The sequence below is a fragment of the Arachis ipaensis genome, chromosome B5 (genome assembly GCF_059453495.1).
Source record: "Arachis ipaensis isolate K30076 ecotype BB chromosome B5, ASM5945349v1, whole genome shotgun sequence".
Classification (NCBI taxonomy): Eukaryota; Viridiplantae; Streptophyta; class Magnoliopsida; order Fabales; family Fabaceae; genus Arachis; species Arachis ipaensis.
The window spans coordinates 111727593-111742164 of NC_142440.1; the positions used below are offsets into that span (position 1 = coordinate 111727593).

Below are 14572 nucleotides of genomic sequence, written 5' to 3' on the forward strand. Positions count from 1 at the left end.
AAAAATAATAAAAAATTATACCATTTGATTTGAATAATTAATATTGAGTTTAAAACTATATTTTATAAAAATGTGATTAATATGTTCATTTTATAATTTATATTAGAAATAATTGATTGAACTTAGCAATATGTTGATAAATAATGTTCCTAAATATTTTTAATAAAGTATATTTGATTTTAAAATAACTCTACCCTTCAATTTTATCAAAATATCTATTCATATCTATCCATATTACTTTATAAAATCCCTAATTCCTAAATTCCCAAATCAAACTCAGAAACCCTAATTTCCCAAATTGAGAAACCCTAACCCACTAACCCCACACCCCAGCGCCGTTTCCCCTTCGTTCAACTTCAGCTTCATTCCTCAATATACACACACACAAAACAAGAGAGAAACAGAAGATGGAGGAGCTGCTACCATTACCGTGCCCAGCCATCGAGCCATGCGTCGCTGCCATTTTTGTGCCGCCACCGTCGCTCACATCGCTGCTCCGTGGAGGCTGCAGAGAGGAACGCGAACCAGGAGCTTCCGTGTCACGCCGCCGATCTGTCACCATGCTGCTGCGTCGCCATTGATAAAGCTTCTGCCACCGCCTTGAACTGCGAACAGAGGAGAGGGAGAGAGAGGAGTTCGCGAGGGAGAAGAGGAAGCAACGCTGCCCTTCCATCGCCGCTGCTGCCAAGATTTGTGGAAGAGAGTGTCGCCGTCGTCGTGGGTAGAGTCCACCGTCCCAGCCGCCACCAGAGAGAGAGCGCGCGAAGGGAAAACCTCACCACAAAGCCATTGCCGCTGTCGTCATGCTCCACCGCTGCCACTTCTCACCAAGCCGTCACTATCGTGTTTCCTGGTCACCATCGAAGGAAGCCGCCGCCAGCGTCGATTTGGAGTTGCTGCAATTAGAACCACTAACGGGGTGAGTTGTTACTGCCCTGTTGCCATTCTAATCATATTCAACGTCCACTGCCTTGAGTTGTTTCTGCCTTGAGTTCGTCAAATGCGGATTCCTTGTACTACTGCAACTGTCACTACTGTTGTAGGAACCAACTTTGCTGTTTGGCCGCTGCTGAGGCCTTCCACCATCACTGGAGTTGCTCAAAACCACCGTGGTTGCTACCCAGGAAACAAAATGAGTGCTGGAAATTGTTATTGAAGCTGCCCAAGAACACTGTGTTTCCTGCCAAGGGGACAGAAAGGATGTCAGAACCTGACAGAGTGCTGCTGCCGTCAATCGGAGATGCTAAAATTGCCGCTGCTACAGGTGGCTTCGAAATACTTGGTTGTCGCGTTTAGACTCTGCAATTTCGACTAACTGAGGTTGGGGATTTAACGTTTTTAATTTAGAATGCCTAAAAAGTTAATTAGATAAGTGCAAATGGTTAATAATAGTTAAGGACTTCTTAATTTTACATGAATGACTTGAAATGTGTTTGAGAATGGTTAGCTATTGCAATTTTTCTGAGTTATGATTTGAATTAAATATGGTAGTGGATGGTGATTACGCTTGTGTTACTTACTGAATTGAAAATATGTTGAGTTACTTATTGAGAAAAACTGACATGTTGATGATTGATGAATTGGGTTTGAATTGTAATTGGTCAATGCTATGAATGATATTGGTTTTCTGATTTTAATGAATTTGTTGACAATTCTGATTTTATGTGATATTGCTGAATTGGTTGAAATGGGGTTGTGGTTACTTTGAATTATAATTGAAATTAGATGCGTGGTGGACGAAATTGTGATCACATTAATGTAGTACTCTTTGTTATTGTATGGAATCATTATTATGGCTCTTTACTATGTGTGGACACAACTCCGTTCAACTAACCAGCAAGTGTACTAGGTCGTCCAAGTAATAAACCTTACGCGAGTAAGGGTCGATCCCACAGAGATTGTTGGCTTGAAGCAAGCTATGGTCACCTTGTAAATCTCAGTCAGGCAGATATAAAACAGTTATGTGGTTTTCGAATATTAATTAATAAAATAGGGATAGAGATACTTATGTAAATCATTGGTAGGAATTTCAGATAAGCGAATGGAGATGCTTTTCGTTCCTCTGAACCTCTGCTTTCCTGCTATCTTCATCCAATTAGTCTTACTCCTTTCCATGGCTGGCTTTATGTGATACATCACCACTGTCAATGGCTACTTTCGGTCATCTCTCGGGAAAATGATCCAATGCCCTGTCACGGTACGGCTAATCGTCTGGAGGCATCACCCTTGCCAATGGCTTCATCTTATCCTCTTAGTGAATAATATGCTCACGCACCCTGTCACGGCACGGCTATTCATCTGCCGGTTCTCGATCATGCTGGAATAGGATTTACTATCCTTTTGCGTCTGTCACTAACGCCCTGCAATCGCGAGTTAGGAGCTCGTCACAGTCATTCAATCATTGAATCCTACTCGGAATACCACAGACAAGGTTTAGACTTTCCGGATTCTCTTGAATGCCACCATCATTCTAGCTTACGCCACGAAGATTCTGGTTAGGAGATCTAAGAGATACTCATTCTAGCTTAATTCATGTAGAACAGAAGTGTTTGTCAGGCACGCGTTCATAAGGGAGAAGGATGATGAGCGTCACACATAATCATCACCTTCATCACGTTCTTGGGTGCGAATGGATATCTTAGAAGCGAAATAAGAAGAATTGAATAGAAAACAGTAGTACTTTGCATTAATCTTTGAGGAACAGCAGAGCTCCACACCTTAATCTATGGAGTGTAGAAACTCTACCGTATGAAAATACATAAGTGAAGGTCCAGGCATGGCCGAGATGGCCAGCCCCTCTGATCTAAGAACCAGACGTCCCAAGATGTCAAATACAATAGTAAGAGGTCCTATTTATAATAAACTAGCTACTAGGGTTTACATGAGTAAGTAATTGATGTATAAATCCACTTCCGGGGCCCACTTGGTGTGTGTTTGGGCTGAGCTTAAGTGTTCCACGTGCAGAGGTCATTTGTGGAGTTGAACGCCAGCTTTTGTGCCAGTTTGGGCGTTCAACTCTGGTTTTGGCTCCTTTTCTGGCGCTGGACGCCAGATTTGGGTAGAAGGCTGGCGTTGAACGCCAGTTTACGTCGTCAATTCTTGGCCAAAGTATGGACTATTATATATTTCTGGAAAGCCCTGGATGTCTACTTTCCAACGCAATTAAAAGCGTGCCATTTCGAGTTCTGTAGCTCCAGAAAATCCAATTTGAGTGCAGGGAGGTCAGAATCCAATAGCATCAGCAGTCCTTTTTCAACCTCTGAATCTGATTTCTGCTCAAGTCCCTCAATTTCAGCCAGAAAATACCTGAAATCACAGAAAAACACAAAAACTCATAGTAAAGTCCAGAAATGTGAATTTAACACAAAATCTATTAAAAACATCCCTAAAAGTAACTAGATCCTACTAAAAATATACTAAAAACAATGCCAAAAAGCGTATAAATTATCCGCTCATCACAACACCAAACTTAAATTGTTGCTTGTCCCTAAGCAACTAAAAATCAAAATAGGATAAAAAGAATAGAATATATTATAAATTCCAAACTATCAATGAAACAGAGCTTCAATCATATGAGCGGGACTTATAGCTTTTTGCCTCTTGAATAGTTTTGGCATCTCACTTTATCCATTGAGGTTCAGAATGATTGGCATCTATAGGAACTCAGATTTCAGATAGTGTTATTGACACTCCTAGTTCAGTATGATGATTCTTGAACACAGCTATTTTATGAGTCTTGGCCGTGGCCCTAAGCACTTTGTTTTCCAGTATTACCACCGGATACATAAATGCCACAGACACATAATTGGGTGAACCTTTTCAGATTGTGACTCAGCTTTGCTAAAGTCCCCAATTAGAGGTGTCCAGGGTTCTTAAGCACACTCTTTTTTTGCTTTGGACCTTGACTTTAACCGCTCAGTCTCAAGTTTTCACTTGACACCTACACGCCACAAGCACATGGTTAGGGACAGCTTGGTTTAGCCGCTTAGACTAGGATTTTATTCCTTTAGGCCCTCCTATCCACTGATGCTCAAAGCCTTGGGATCCTTTTTATTTCCCTTGCCTTTTGGTTTTAAGGGTTATTGGCTTTTTCTGCTTGCTTTTTCTTTTTCCTTTTCCTTTTTATTTCCCTTGCCTTTTGGATTTCTCCATGTTGAGTTATAGGTGTTTCCATAAGGTTCACCTAAATAATTTACCTCTGCTATTGTAGGGTTCTCAGGATCATAGGCTTCTTCTTCAGAAGATGCCTCTTGAGTACTGTTGGATGCAGCTTGCATTCCATGCAGACTCTGAGAGATCATATTGACTTGCTGAGTCAATATTTTATTCTGAGCCAATATGGCATTCAGAGTATCAACCTCAAGAACTCCCTTCTTCATAGGCGTCCCATTATTCACAGGATTCCTTTCAGAAGTGTACATGAACTGGTTATTAGCAACCATGTCAATGAGTTCTTGAGCTTCTGCAGGCGTTTTCTTTAGGTGAATGGATCCACCTGCAGAAGTGTCCAGTGACATCTTTGATAGCTCAGATAAACCATCATAGAATATATCCAGGATGGTCCATTCTGAAAGCATGTCAGAAGGACACTTTTTGGTCAACTGTTTGTATCTTTCCCAAGCTTCATAGAGGGATTCACCTTCTTTCTGTCTGAAGGTTTGAACATCCGCTCTAAGCTTGCTCAGCTTTTGAGGAGGAAAGTACTTGGCTAAGAAAGCCGTGACCAGCTTATCCCAAGAGTTCAGGCTATCTTTGGGTTGAGAATCCAACCATAATCTAGCTCTGTCTCTTACAGCAAAAGGGAAAAGCATGAGCCTGTAGACTTCAGGATCTATTCCATTAGTCTTTACAGTATCACATATCTGCAAGAATTCAGTTAAGAACTGAAAAGGATCTTCAGATGGAAGTCCATAAAACTTGCAGTTCTGCTGCATCAGAGAAACTAATTGAGGTTTCAGCTCAAAGTTGTTTGCTCCAATGGCAGGAATGGAGATGCTTCTTCCATGAAAATTGGAATTAGGTGCAGTAAAGTCACCAAGCATCCTCCTTTCATTATTATTATTTTCGACTTCCATCTCCTCTGCCTGTTCGAAAATTTCTGAAAGGTTATCTCTGGATTATTGTATTTTAGCTTCTCTTAATTTTCTCTTCAGAGTCCTTTCAGGTTCTGGATCTGCTTCCACAAGAATGTTCTTATCCTTGCTCCCGCTCATATGACAAGGAAGAATGGCCAGAAAAATGATAATAATAATAGAGATCCTTTATACCACAGTATAGGGATCCCTTTGTAAGTAGAAGAAGAGGGGGAGATAAAGGATGTGATGTAAAGGAAGAAACACAACTGTGAGGATTGGAATGTGAGATGAGATGTTAGGACATGAATGAATAAATAGAATGAGATGGGGGAGGAATAATTTTCGAAAATTATTTTGAAAAAGAGTTAGTGATTTTTGAAAATTGTTTTTTTGAAAATTGTTAGTGTTTTTTTCGAATTTTTTTTTATTTTTTTTATATTAAAATAATTAATAAATTAAAAAGAAATCTTGAAAAAGGGGAGAGATATTTTCGAAAATGAGAGAGAGAGAGTTAGTTAGGTGGTTTTGAAAAAGTTAAGAAACAAACAAAAAGTTAGTTAGTTAGTTGAAACAAATTTTGAAAAGATAGGAAGTCAGGAAGTTAGAAAAGATATTTTGAAAAGATAATTTTTTTGAAAAAGAAGGAAGATATTTTCGAAAGTGAGAGAGAGAGTTAGTTAGGAGGTTTTGAAAAAGTTAAGAAACAAACAAAAAGTTAGTTAGTTAGTTGAAACAAATTTTTGAAAAGATAAGAAGTTGGGAAGTTAGAAAAGATATTTTGGAAAGATATTTTTGAAAAAGATAAGATAAGAAGATATTTTTGAAAAGATATGATTGAAATTAGTTTTGAAAAAGATTTGATTTTTAAAATCACAATTAATGACTTGATTCATAAGAAATCACAAGATATGATTCTAGAACTTAAAGTTTGAATCTTTCTTAACAAGCAAGTAACAAACTTCAAATTTTTGAACCAAAACATTAATTGTTTAAGTTATTTCCGAAAATTATGATTTAAAATGAGAAAAAGATTTTTGAAAAATATTTTTGAAATTTTCGAAAATAACTAAGAATTTTGAAAAAGATTTGATTTTTGAAAAAGATTTTGAAAAAGATAAGATTTTCAAATTTGAAAATTTGATTTGACTCATAAGAAACAACTTGATTTTAAAAATTTTTGAAAAAGTCAACTCAATTTTCGAATTTGATGAGAGAAAAAGGGAAAGATATTTTTTTGATTTTTTTTATTTTTGAATTTTTTTAAGATGAGAGAGAAAAACACAAAAAAGATGTAATGCATGAAATTTTTAGATCAAAACAATGAATGCATGCAAGAATGCTATGAATGTCAAGATGAACACTAAGAACACTATGAATGTCAAGATGAACATCATAGACACAATTTTGAAAAATTTTTAATGCAAAGAAAACATGCAAGACACCAAACTTAGAATTCTTTAATGCTTAGACACTAAGAATTCAAGAATGCATATGAAAAACATGAAAAGACACAAAACAAAAAATCATCAAGATCAAACAAGAAGACTTACCAAGAACAACTTGAAGATCATGAAGAACACCATGAATGCATGAGAATTTTCGAAAAATGCAAGATGCATATGCAAGTGACACCAAACTTATGATATGACTCAAGACTCAAACAAGAAACACAAAAATATTTTTGATTTTCATGATTTTCTAAATTTTTTGGATTCTTATTTTATATTTTTCGAAAATTCTTTTGAAAAAGAAAATAAGGATTCCAAAATTTTTTATATGAATTCCAGGAATCTTGCCATGTTAGTCTTAAAGCTCCAATCAAAGGGTCAGGCATGGCTTAATAGCCAGCCAAGCTTTAGTATGTAACTCAGACATGACACGCCTGACATTCCTTACATTCAACAGCCAATTGGCTAAGAAAGATAAAGAAGCTCTTCTCTTGAGTATAAGGATTGAGACATGGCTTTACAGCCAGCCAGGCTTCAACATGCTTCATGAAACACTAGAATTCATTCTTAAAAATTCTGAAAGGAAAATATATTTTTGAAAACATTTTTATTTTTAAAATTTTTTTTTTTCGAAAACAAAGGAAGAATTTTTGAAAGATTTTTGAAAAATTTTTTTGAAAACAAGACAAAAAGAAAATTACCTAATCTGAGCAACAAGATGAACCGTCAGTTGTCCAAACTCGAACAATCCCCGGCAACGGCGCCAAAAACTTGGTGGACGAAATTGTGATCACATTAATGTAGTACTCTTTGTTATTGTATGGAATCATTATTATGGCTCTTTACTATGTGTGGACACAACTCCGTTCAACTAACCAGCAAGTGTACTGGGTCGTCCAAGTAATAAACCTTACGCGAGTAAGGGTCGATCCCACAGAGATTGTTGGCTTGAAGCAAGCTATGGTCACCTTGTAAATCTCAGTCAGGCAGATATAAAACAGTTATGTGGTTTTCGAATATTAATTAATAAAATAGGGATAGAGATACTTATGTAAATCATTGGTAGGAATTTCAGATAAGCGAATGGAGATGCTTTTCGTTCCTCTGAACCTCTGCTTTCCTGCTATCTTCATCCAATTAGTCTTACTCCTTTCCATGGCTGGCTTTATGTGATACATCACCACTGTCAATGGCTACTTTCGGTCATCTCTCGGGAAAATGATCCAATGCCCTGTCACGGCACGGCTAATCGTCTGGAGGCATCACCCTTGCCAATGGCTTCATCTTATCCTCTTAGTGAATAATATGCTCACGCACCCTGTCACGGCACGGCTATTCATCTGCCGGTTCTCGATCATGCTGGAATAGGATTTACTATCCTTTTGCGTCTGTCACTAACGCCCTGCAATCGCGAGTTAGGAGCTCGTCACAGTCATTCAATCATTGAATCCTACTCGGAATACCACAGACAAGGTTTAGACTTTCCGGATTCTCTTGAATGCCGCCATCATTCTAGCTTACGCCACGAAGATTCTGGTTAGGAGATCTAAGAGATACTCATTCTAGCTTAATTCATGTAGAACATAAGTGTTTGTCAGGCACGCGTTCATAAGGGAGAAGGATGATGAGCGTCACACATAATCATCACCTTCATCACGTTCTTGGGTGCGAATGGATATCTTAGAAGCGAAATAAGAAGAATTGAATAGAAAACAGTAGTACTTTGCATTAATCTTTGAGGAACAGCAGAGCTCCACACCTTAATCTATGGAGTGTAGAAACTCTACCGTATGAAAATACATAAGTGAAGGTCCAGGCATGGCCGAGATGGCCAGCCCCTCTGATCTAAGAACCAGACGTCCCAAGATGTCAAATACAATAGTAAGAGGTCCTATTTATAATAAACTAGCTACTAGGGTTTACATGAGTAAGTAATTGATGTATAAATCCACTTCCGGGGCCCACTTGGTGTGTGTTTGGGCTGAGCTTAAGTGTTCCACGTGCAGAGGTTATTTGTGGAGTTGAACGCCAGCTTTTGTGCCAGTTTGGGCGTTCAACTCTGGTTTTGGCTCCTTTTCTGGCGCTGGACGCCAGATTTGGGTAGAAGGCTGGCGTTGAACGCCAGTTTACGTCGTCAATTCTTGGCCAAAGTATGGACTATTATATATTGCTGGAAATCCCTGGATGTCTACTTTCCAACGCAATTAAAAGCGCGCCATTTCGAGTTCTGTAGCTCCAGAAAATCCAATTTGAGTGCAGAGAGGTCAGAATCCAATAGCATCAGCAGTCCTTTTTCAACCTCTGAATCTGATTTCTGCTCAAGTCCCTCAATTTCAGCCAGAAAATACCTGAAATCACAGAAAAACACAAAAACTCATAGTAAAGTCCAGAAATGTGAATTTAACACAAAATCTATTAAAAACATCCCTAAAAGTAACTAGATCCTACTAAAAATATACTAAAAACAATGCCAAAAAGCGTATAAATTATCCGCTCATCACAACACCAAACTTAAATTGTTGCTTGTCCCCAAGCAACTAAAAATCAAAATAGGATAAAAAGAATAGAATATATTATAAATTCCAAACTATCAATGAAACAGAGCTTCAATCATATGAGCGGGACTTATAGCTTTTTGCCTCTTGAATAGTTTTGGCATCTCACTTTATCCATTGAGGTTCAGAATGATTGGCATCTATAGGAACTCAGATTTCAGATAGTGTTATTGACTCTCCTAGTTCAGTATGATGATTCTTGAACACAGCTATTTTATGAGTCTTGGCCGTGGCCCTAAGCACTTTGTTTTCCAGTATTACCACCGGATACATAAATGCCACAGACACATAATTGGGTGAACCTTTTCAGATTGTGACTCAGCTTTGCTAAAGTCCCCAATTAGAGGTGTCCAGGGTTCTTAAGCACACTCTTTTTTGCTTTGGACCTTGACTTTAACCGCTCAGTCTCAAGTTTTCACTTGACACCTACACGCCACAAGCACATGGTTAGGGACAGCTTGGTTTAGCCGCTTAGACCAGGATTTTATTCCTTTAGGCCCTCCTATCCACTGATGCTCAAAGCCTTGGGATCCTTTTTATTTCCCTTGCCTTTTGGTTTTAAGGGTTATTGGCTTTTTCTGCTTGCTTTTTCTTTTTCTTTCTATTTTTTTTTCTTCTTTTTTTTTTTTTCTACAAGCTTTGTTCTTTGCTGCTTTTTCTTGCTTCAAGAATCATTTTTATGATTTTTCAGATTATCAAATAACATGTCTCCTAGTCCTCATTCTTTTAAGAGCCAACATATTTAACATTCTTAAACAACAACTTCAAAAGACATATGCACTGTTCAAGCATACATTCAGAAAACAAGAAGCATTGTCACCACATCAATATAATTAAGCTAAGTTCAAGGATAAATTCAAAACTCATGTACTTCTTGTTCTTTTGAATTAAAACATTTTTCATTTAAGAGAGGTGATGGATTCATAGGACATTCATAACTTTAAGACATAGTTACTAACTACTAATGATCATGTAATGAAGACACAAACACAGATAAGCACATAACATAGAAAACGAAAAACAGAGAAAGTAAGAGCAAGGAATGAATCCACCTTAGTGATGATGGCGTTTTAATGATGTTCTTGGGCTCTTCTATGTCTCTTCCTTGCCTTTGCGGCTTGATTCCTAGTGATTTTTTTTTTTGGGATTTCTATCCTCAGTTGCTTCTAATAATTATGTGGAGGGAGGTGCATCTCCTGAGGTATCTCAGGGATCTCTTGATTTGCAGCCACATGTTTTACCACTGAGCTATAGATCCTTTACATAATTGTTTTACCACACCAAACTTAGAATGTTGCTCGCCCTCGAGCAAAAGAAGAAGGAATTGATGAAGAAGAAGATGTGGAAAAAAAACTAGGATTATGAGGAGGTAAGGTGGAGATCCTGTGGGGTTCACAGATCCTGAGGTGATCCTGTGAGGTCCACAGATCCTGAGGTGTCAAGGCATTTACATCCCTGCACCAATTTAGGCATGCAAAATGCCCTTGCACACAACTCTGGGCGTTCAGCGCCAGGTTGGTGCCCATTTTGGGCGTTCAACGCCCCTTTGCTGCCATTTCTGGCGTTGAACGCGAGAACCATGCTTGTTCTGGGCGTTCAGCGCCAGGATGCTCCCATTCTGGGCGTTCAGCGCCAAAACTATGCTCTGTTCTGGCGTTTGAACGCCAGACAGATGCTCCTCCAGGGTGTGATTTTTCTTCTGCTGTTTTTGATTCCGTTTTTTATTTTTTTTGTTTATTTTGTGACTCCACATGATCATGAACCTAAGAAAACATGAAAAACAATAAAAATTAGAGAAACATTGGGTTGCCTCCCAACAAGCGCTTCTTTAATGTCAATAGCTTGACAGTGGGCTCTCATGGAGCCTCACGGATGTGCAGAGCTTTGTTGAGACTCTCCAACACCAAACTTAGAGTTTGGATATGGGAGTTCAACACCAAACTTAGAGTTTGGTTGTGGCCTCCCAACACCAAACTTAGAGTTTGACTGTGGGGGCTTTGGTTGACTCTGCTTTGAGAGAAGCTTTTTCTGCTTCCTCTCCATGGTTGCAGAGGGAGATCCTTGAGTTTTGAATACAAGGGAGTTCTCATTCCATTGAAGGACTATTTCACCTCTGTCAACATCAATCACAGCTCTTGCTGTGGCCAGGAAAGGTCTTCCTAGGATGATGGATTCATCCTCTTCCTTTCCAGTATCCAGGACTATGAAATCAGTAGGTATGTAAAGGCCTTCAACCTTTACTAATACATCTCCTACTTGTCCATAAGCCTGTCTTCTTGAGCTGTCTGCCATCTCTAGTGAGATTTTAGCAGCTTGCACCCCATAGATTCCCAGTTTCTCTATTACAGAGAGGGGCATGAGGTTTATTCTTGAACCAAGGTCACACAGAGCCTTAAAGACCATGGTGCCTATGGTGCAGGGTAGTATGAACTTTCCAGGATCCTGTCTCTTCTGAGGTAATGTCAGTTGATCCAGATCACTTAGTTCATTGATGAACAAGGGAGGTTCAACTTCCCAATTATCAATGCCAAATAATTTGGCATTCAGCTTCATGATTGCACCAAGAAACTTGGCAGTTTGCTCTTCAGTGACATCCTCATTCTCTTCAGAAGAGGAATACTCATCAAAGCTCATGAAGGGCATAAGGAGGTTCAATGGAATCTCTATGGTCTCTAGATGAGCCTCAGAGTCCTTTAGTTCCTCAGAGGGAAGCTCCTTATTGGTCACTGGACGTCCCAGGAGGTCTTCCTCCTTGGGATTCACGTCCTCTCCTCTCCTCTCAGGTTCGGCCATGGTGCTTATGTCAATGGCCTTGCACTCTCCTTTTGGGTTCTCTTCTGTATTGCTTGGGAGAGTACTAGGAGGGATTTCAGTGATCCTTTTACTCAGCTGGCCCACTTGTGCTTCCAGATTTCTAATGGAAGACCTTGTTTCATTCATGAAACTTACAGTGGCCTTAGATAGATCAGAGATTAGATTTGCTAAATTAGAAGCATTTTGTTCAGAGTTCTCTGTCTGTTGCTGAGTTGATGATGGAAAAGGTTTGCTATTGCTAAACCTGTTTCTTCCACCATTATTAAAGCCTTGTTGGGGCTTTTGATCCTTCCATGAGAAATTTAGATGATTTCTCCATGTTGAGTTATAGGTGTTTCCATAAGGTTCACCTAAATAATTTACCTCTGCTATTGCAGGGTTCTCAGGATCATAGGCTTCTTCTTCAGAAGATGCCTCTTGAGTACTGTTGGATGCAGCTTGCATTCCATGCAAACTCTGAGAGATCATATTGACTTGCTGAGTCAATATTTTATTCTGAGCCAATATGGCATTCAGAGTATCAACCTCAAGAACTCCCTTCTTCATAGGCGTCCCATTATTCACAGGATTCCTTTCAGAAGTGTACATGAACTGGTTATTAGCAACCATGTCAATGAGTTCTTGAGCTTCTGCAGGCGTTTTCTTTAGGTGAATGGATCCACCTGCAGAAGTGTCCAGTGACATCTTTGATAGCTCAGATAAACCATCATAGAATATATCCAGGATGGTCCATTCTGAAAGCATGTCAGAAGGACACTTTTTGGTCAACTGTTTGTATCTTTCCCAAGCTTCATAGAGGGATTCACCTTCTTTCTGTCTGAAGGTTTGAACATCCGCTCTAAGCTTGCTCAGCTTTTGAGGAGGAAAGTACTTGGCTAAGAAAGCCGTGACCAGCTTATCCCAAGAGTTCAGGCTATCTTTGGGTTGAGAATCCAACCATAATCTAGCTCTGTCTCTTACAGCAAAAGGGAAAAGCATGAGCCTGTAGACTTCAGGATCTATTCCATTAGTCTTTACAGTATCACATATCTGCAAGAATTCAGTTAAGAACTGAAAAGGATCTTCAGATGGAAGTCCATGAAACTTGCAGTTCTGCTGCATCAGAGAAACTAATTGAGGTTTCAGCTCAAAGTTGTTTGCTCCAATGGCAGGAATGGAGATGCTTCTTCCATGTAAATTGGAATTAGGTGCAGTAAAGTCACCAAGCATCCTCCTTTCATTATTATTATTTTCGGCTGCCATCTCCTCTGCCTGTTCGAAAATTTCTGAAAGGTTATCTCTGGATTGTTGTATTTTAGCTTCTCTTAATTTTCTCTTCAGAGTCCTTTCAGGTTCTGGATCTGCTTCCACAAGAATGTTCTTATCCTTGCTCCTGCTCATATGACAAGGAAGAATGGCCAGAAAAATGATAATAATAATAGAGATCCTTTATACCACAGTATAGGGATCCCTTTGTAAGTAGAAGAAGAGGGGGAGATAAAGGATGTGATGTAAAGGAAGAAACACAACTGTGAGGATTGGAATGTGAGATGAGATGTTAGGACATGAATGAATAAATAGAATGAGATGGGGGAGGAATAATTTTCGAAAATTATTTTGAAAAAGAGTTAGTGATTTTTGAAAATTGTTTTTTTGAAAATTGTTAGTGTTTTTTTCGAAATTTTTTTTTTATTTTTTTATATTAAAATAATTAATAAATTAAAAAGAAATCTTGAAAAAGGGGAGAGATATTTTCGAAAATGAGGGAGAGAGTGTTAGTTAGGTGGTTTTGAAAAAGTTAAGAAACAAACAAAAAGTTAGTTAGTTAGTTGAAACAAATTTTGAAAAGATAGGAAGTCAGGAAGTTAGAAAAGATATTTTGAAAAGATAATTTTTTTGAAAAAGAAGGAAGATATTTTCGAAAGTGAGAGAGAGAGTTAGTTAGGAGGTTTTGAAAAAGTTAAGAAACAAACAAAAAGTTAGTTAGTTAGTTGAAACAAATTTTTGAAAAGATAAGAAGTTGGGAAGTTAGAAAAGATATTTTGGAAAGATATTTTTGAAAAAGATAAGATAAGAAGATATTTTTGAAAAGATATGATTGAAATTAGTTTTGAAAAAGATTTGATTTTTAAAATCACAATTAATGACTTGATTCATAAGAAATCACAAGATATGATTCTAGAACTTAAAGTTTGAATCTTTCTTAACAAGCAAGTAACAAACTTCAAATTTTTGAACCAAAACATTAATTGTTTAAGTTATTTTCAAAAATTATGATTTAAAATGAGAAAAAGATTTTTGAAAAATATTTTTGGAATTTTCGAAAATAACTAAGAATTTTGAAAAAGATTTGATTTTTGAAAAAGATTTTGAAAAAGATAAGATTTTCAAATTTGAAAATTTGATTTGACTCATAAGAAACAACTTGATTTTAAAAATTTTTGAAAAAGTCAACTCAATTTTCGAATTTGATGAGAGAAAAAGGGAAAGATATTTTTTTGATTTTTTTGATTTTTGAATTTTTTTAAGATGAGAGAGAAAAACACAAAAAAGATGTAATGCATGAAATTTTTAGATCAAAACAATGAAAGCATGCAAGAATGCTATGAATGTCAAGATGAACACTAAGAACACTATGAATGTCAAGATGAACATCATAGACACAATTTTGAAAAATTTTTAATGCAAAGAAAACATGCAA

The 14572-nt window shown here is 37.8% G+C and overlaps 2 non-coding genes across 2 annotated transcripts; both read left to right on the plus strand.

Moving 5' to 3' along the window:
* The first annotated feature begins 4571 nt into the window (after positions 1 to 4571).
* On the plus strand, positions 4572 to 4679 carry LOC148565382 (small nucleolar RNA R71). The gene has a single exon (XR_015884856.1). It is a non-coding gene; the product is annotated as a small nucleolar RNA R71 (small nucleolar RNA).
* Positions 4680 to 12630: 7951 nt separating this feature from the next.
* LOC148565383 (small nucleolar RNA R71) lies at positions 12631 to 12738 on the plus strand. The gene has a single exon (XR_015884857.1). It is a non-coding gene; the product is annotated as a small nucleolar RNA R71 (small nucleolar RNA).
* The last annotated feature ends 1834 nt before the right edge of the window (positions 12739 to 14572 follow it).